Below are 5,781 nucleotides of genomic sequence, written 5' to 3'. Positions count from 1 at the left end.
GTTTGGAACCTAATATTACAGAAATAATGGAGTCAAAGGTCAGATTGAACTCATCTCATTAAGAACTGAAAATTAAAACGAACTGTATACTGATGGAGTACTCTGTTGTAACTGTATTTTTTCAAATAAATAATACCTTGTATGAAATTAGTGTTTTCTTATTTTTCACACATGTCTACTCAACGCAATCTCAGGTGTAGTACACTTGAAAGACCAATACACTCAGTTTTAATTTTTTCCTGTCATTTTCAGTTCATACTCAATTTTTTTTTAGGAGTTTGTTAAATTAAACACCCAGATTTGAAGACAAAGATTTTGAGCAATAATCAATAATTTAACAGTAACAGTGATGGCTAAATTGAAAAAGTTGTAAGCTCAAAATTTTTTCAATAATGAATATGTCAATGTTTTTTCTAAGTACCAAAAATAGAAAACGTATAAAAAGACTCTTAATTTGGCTTTTTTAGGTACTTGATACTGTGATATGACAAGGTGCTCAATGAGGCGGTCCTCGAGAAAATTTTGTTGGGAACCCCTGGACTAGAGTAAAGGGATGTTGCATAGAAGGCAGGACAGCCCACCGAAAGGGTCCTGTCGTTGCCGTTGGATCCTCTCCCGCAAGGCGGACAGTCCTCCATGTGGTGAATTTTGGACGTCCAGGTCCTACATGTCGTGCGTGAATGCTTTTCTGTATCCATTGCCGCCAATAACTGGCAATGGTGGTGTCTATACGAACAATGCGGTGCGCTGCATGACAACAGGAAAACCTAGCCCCCAGCAAACTCATGATGCTGCCACTCTCGTACTCGTCTAGCTGTGGTAACAGCTGTCGAATGAGTCTCCTGGATATAGTGCACGTTCAGTTGATTCTCTACTGAGTCCACCTGCTGTCGTACTGGCCGGCACGGCCGTTTTAAGTCCTCTTATATCAACCGATGGACAGGACATCACAGCCCCAATTACGCTTCGTGAGTGTGCAGCCGACCCCAGAAAAGCAATCAGTGGCATGGCTGATGGTGTGCAACATACCCAGCCAATTTGCAGTGGATCTGTCAGGTCCTTTGCCGGCCGATGTGGCCGTGCGGTTCTAGGCGTTTCAGTCTGCAACCGCGTGACCGCTACGGTCGCACGTTCGAATCCTGCCTCGGCATGGATGTGTGTGATGTCCTTAGGTTAGTTAGGTTTAAGTAGTTCTAAGTTCTAGGAGACTGATGACCACAGATGTTAAGTCCCATAGTGCTCAGAGATATTTTTTTGTCAGGTCCTTTTGTCTGCAGCTATTTTTATGACGATGAGTGCACAAACATAGTTTTATCCCTCATGTCTTCAGAACTCCACGAGTTTGGAAATGCGACGAGAGAACTGGTCCCAGAATGACTTTTTCACTCTGCAGCGAAATGTGCTTCGATTTCAAACTTTCTGCTTGATCATAGCTTTGTATCGTACCGGGAATCTAATATGGGACCTATGTCTGTTGCGGGGAAGAACTGTAACGGTTAAGCTATCCAAGCACGACTCACAACTCATCCCCACTGCTTTCCTTCCGCCAGTACTTTTTCCTGGCTGTGATTAACAATTTCTCTACAATATCCTTTCCTCCATGGTGCTAGTCCCGAAATGAATGCAAGAGAACTGCTAAGTTTGCAAGGTAGGATAAGAGGTATTAACGGAATTGGAGCTCTGAGGGGGAGTTGCGAGTCGTGCTTGGATACCTCAGAAGGTAAAGCTCAAGCCCGCGTCAGGCAAAAATCCTCAGTTCAAGTCCCAGGCCCAGTCCCGCGCACAAGAAGTTTCACAATGAGAGAACTGTACAACCATACATAACTCCATCGAACCAACACAAGTACACGACCGTAAGCACCCTCACCGTCCATAGCCGTGTAACCGTGTCCTCACTGTGAGATACAGTGGCCACAATCTCACTCATGTACCTTTGATCACCGCACAAGCCACAGAAATTAGCACAGGTGTGCAAGAACACTGCCATTGGAAGCTCGGAGCATGGAACCCAAGGACGCCTGGATTGATGAGCAGCAGTTGCGTTAGTATACGCTGATGGAACGATAGGTGTACATCATAAAGTAAACAAGACCATGCTTCCCGCTTCTCATAGGGGCACGGTCTGGTATGCAGTGGAGAACGCTTCGTTTGGGGGAAGTTCCATTGGTTTAAATGGCACACCTGATATATCTCCCATTGCCCTTACCCGACGAAAGATACAGAAGCATTCTAGAAACCATGTACACCGGATTTGTGTGACAACAGCTTGAGGAATACTTCACGAAAGGATGCCTGAATTGATGAGCAGCAGTCGCATTAGTATACAGTAATGGAGCGGTAGGTATACATCAAAAAGGAAACAAGACCATGCGTCCCACTTCCCATTGGGGCAAGGTCTGGTATGCAGTGGAGAACGCTTCGTTTGGGGGAAATTACATTGGTTTAAATGGCAGACCTGATATATCTCCCATTGTCCTTATCCGACGAACGATACAGAAGCATTCTAGAAACCATGTACACCGGATTTGTTGTGACAACAGCTTGAGGAATACTTCACGTAAGGACTCCCGATTGATGAGCAGCAGTCGCGTTAGTATACGCTAGTGGAACGGTAGGTATACCCCAAAAAGGAAACAAGACCATGCGTCGCGCTTCCCATTGGGGCACGGTCCGGTATGCAGTGGAGGATGCTTCGTTTGGGGGAAGTTACATTGGTTTAAATGGCGCACCTGATACATCTCTCGTTGTCCTTATCCGACGAACGATACAGAAGCATTCTAGTAAATCCTGTACACCGGATTTGTGTGACAACAGCTTGAGGAATACTTCACGGTCATATTGGTGCTTATGTAGCTCCCATGCTGGCAGGCTTAAATCATACTAAACACACTTCGGATACCATCGAGCGAGGAGCCTTGCAACCCAGATCCGACCAACCTTCGAGAGTTGTTGGTGACAGCTGAGCGATCATGGATTGGGACAGCTCCCCTATGCTTTTGATGACTACTAGAGTTGCTTCCTCGAGGTGTCGCTGCCATCAACAGGGTGGGAGGTGATGTTACACACTACTAGATAACTTCTCTAGTTGAACTACTCACTAGTGTATGTTTCGCTTTTCCGTCTCTTGTAGTTGAAGTGGCGTGCTCTGAGAGCAGTAGACAGTCTGCATTCTCCGTAGCTTAATAGTTCATACTAAGATTGAGTTATTTGACTTTACGCAGTGTTAATTATAGGCGACACTTATAACTTGGTGAGGTGGTGCGGTGGTTGAGATTCTGGACACCCATTTGGGAGATGAGCAGTTCATATCACCGTCCAGCCACGTTGATTTAGGTTTCTCATGATTACCTTAAGGCACTTAAGGTAAATTCCAGGCTGGTTCCTTTCAAAAAGGCACGGCCGGTTTCCTTCGTCAGTCTGAGTACGTGCTCCGACCCCACTAATGTCATCATAAATGGGAGGCTAAACTCTAATTTTCATTCCTATTGAAACTAATATCTGGGTTCGTATTCTGAATTTTAACTTGTCACACCAATAATCAACATGGTGTGCACTCCACCAAACAAATATGAACTCTTTCGGTGATTTTTTTTAAAAAAGTTATTTACAAGATACTAATGCATACGAGTAGAAACTTCTTTCCAGTTGGGTAGGTTCGTCGAGCGGCAGAGTTTCGAATGACTCGCAGCCCTCTCACATTCTGAGAAGCAGGTGTGGTGCGGAAATAATCCACCAACCCCGCCAGAAGAGACTTCGGTCCAGCTCTTTTTTCCTTGTTATTAAAAAACCGGAGTAAAGGGAATAGAGTAACTGCGGGGGTTTGTCCGAGCAGGAAAAGTCCATTGAGTAGTGTGTGTGTGTGTGTGTGTGTGTGTGTGTGTGTGTTTGAGGGGACGGGTAGATGCCGGACAATTTACAGACGGTCCGTGGCGATTAACTTGTCTGGGGACGGGGGTGCAAGTGTGTGGGGGTAGCAGACTCCCATGCTGGATATTTATGGCCGGGCGCGCCATTACGGAAGCGACGCTTTCGCTCTCCACTCTCCTACGAGAGCCCGCAGCTCGGTTCGCCCTTAGGTGGCTCGCGGATCACCCGGCGCCATCTGAGCCGAGACTGTGATCGATGACAGCAACGAAAGGTGCGAAAAGCGTAGACGCCGCAACTCGGACGAACAGCACCACCGCTTTCGCATTTCCAGCGACATCTTTCTTGAGCTGACTAGCCCCAGCTGCGTCGATATTACTGTAAGAGAACTTTTCTAATGGTAATTACTGCAACTAAATGAAGCATATTTCATAATCTAATAGAGAAAAACTTTCGAGTTTTTACTCTTGTCATCCTTCTAACCATATCGTAGCGAGATTCTAAATCTTAACCAATTGTTCAAAAGTTCCACGGACTCTGGCACAGTATCCTTTCATTATTGTAACGTTTACTCTCTCAGAGACAGACGATTCCTGTTTCCAGTTGGCGTACAGTGTCTTGTGGAGGTGAGGCCACATTATTGGTCACCCGTCCAGCATACTGATCTACTGAATGGTCCTGATCGGCTGAAATTCGTAATTTTCACTACGAGAGACAGAAAGACTTGAACGGAGCTAGCGAGCTTGGTACTCTCCTACAGGGCGAAATTACCTACAAACTTGTAGGACTTGTAGAGGGGAGTGAATAGATAATATTTTGAACTGGAATCAATCTCCGTAAAATCATTTGAAAACATGTTGGTAACGCGATTAGGCATGACGCAGTACATCATTTGTTTTACAGTTCCCTTCGTTAACAGCCAAAGAAATTGCTCGTGTACTCGTTGACTGGTTCTCTTCAATATGATGCAGAATGGTCTCTTCGAGTTATGGTGTGCGGCGTCTCCTTGGAGCACCAAAGTCACGCCTGCTAATGGTGAAGGTATCCTTTCTCGAAGCCGTTGCGTAATTGTGGCGAAAAGGGTATGCGATGAAGTCGAACGTTGTGGAGAACGGTCTTGATAAAGGCGACGAGCAGCTCTTCAAAAATGGCTCTGAGCACTACGGGACTCAACTTCTGAGGTTAGTAGTCGCCTAGAACTTAGAACTAGTTAAACCTAACTAACCTAAGGACATCACACACATCCATGCCCGAGGCAGGATTCGAACCTGCGACCGTAGCGGTCTCGCGGTTCCAGACTGCAACGCCTAGAACCGCACGGCCACTTCGGCCGGCAGCAGCCCTTGCCCGCGAAAGGCAAAGTTCCGAGTTCGAGTCTCGGTCTGGCACACAGTTTACTCTGCCAGGAAGTTTCAAAACAGAGAGCAGTTCTTCAATAAAGTATGGCCCAGAGACAACATGTGGATGAATTCACGTGAGGAAGAAACGTCGGGAAACGGGAAGGAGTACGAAGTTTGTCGACTGTAGCTCAGGAGCAGATTCCGTCTGAGTAGTGGTTCTGGACGTACTCTCCTATAGCGAGAGGTGGGAACACGTAATGCACCCGCGAACATTAACACGGTAGTTTTGTTGATCCAGGTGTTACGATACGGGGAGGCATAATTTTACATGGGAATACTGACGCCCGAATCTTTGAACTTGGTACACTCACCAGACAATGTTACTGTGATACTGTACATCCCATGTGCGTCTCTTTAGTGATGCATTCAGTCCCGACTTTATTTTCATGGATGACAAATGCGCGACCGCTTCGAACAGCGCAGACGGAGGGTCTCTTTGGAACAAGAGTATATTCTGCGAATGGACTGACCTGGCCATTCCGCCGACTTAAATCCCATCGAGCATGTGTGGGTAGTT

This window comes from Schistocerca cancellata, chromosome 5 (genome assembly GCF_023864275.1).
Source record: "Schistocerca cancellata isolate TAMUIC-IGC-003103 chromosome 5, iqSchCanc2.1, whole genome shotgun sequence".
Classification (NCBI taxonomy): Eukaryota; Metazoa; Arthropoda; class Insecta; order Orthoptera; family Acrididae; genus Schistocerca; species Schistocerca cancellata.
Note: the sequence above shows the minus strand (reverse complement) of the source record.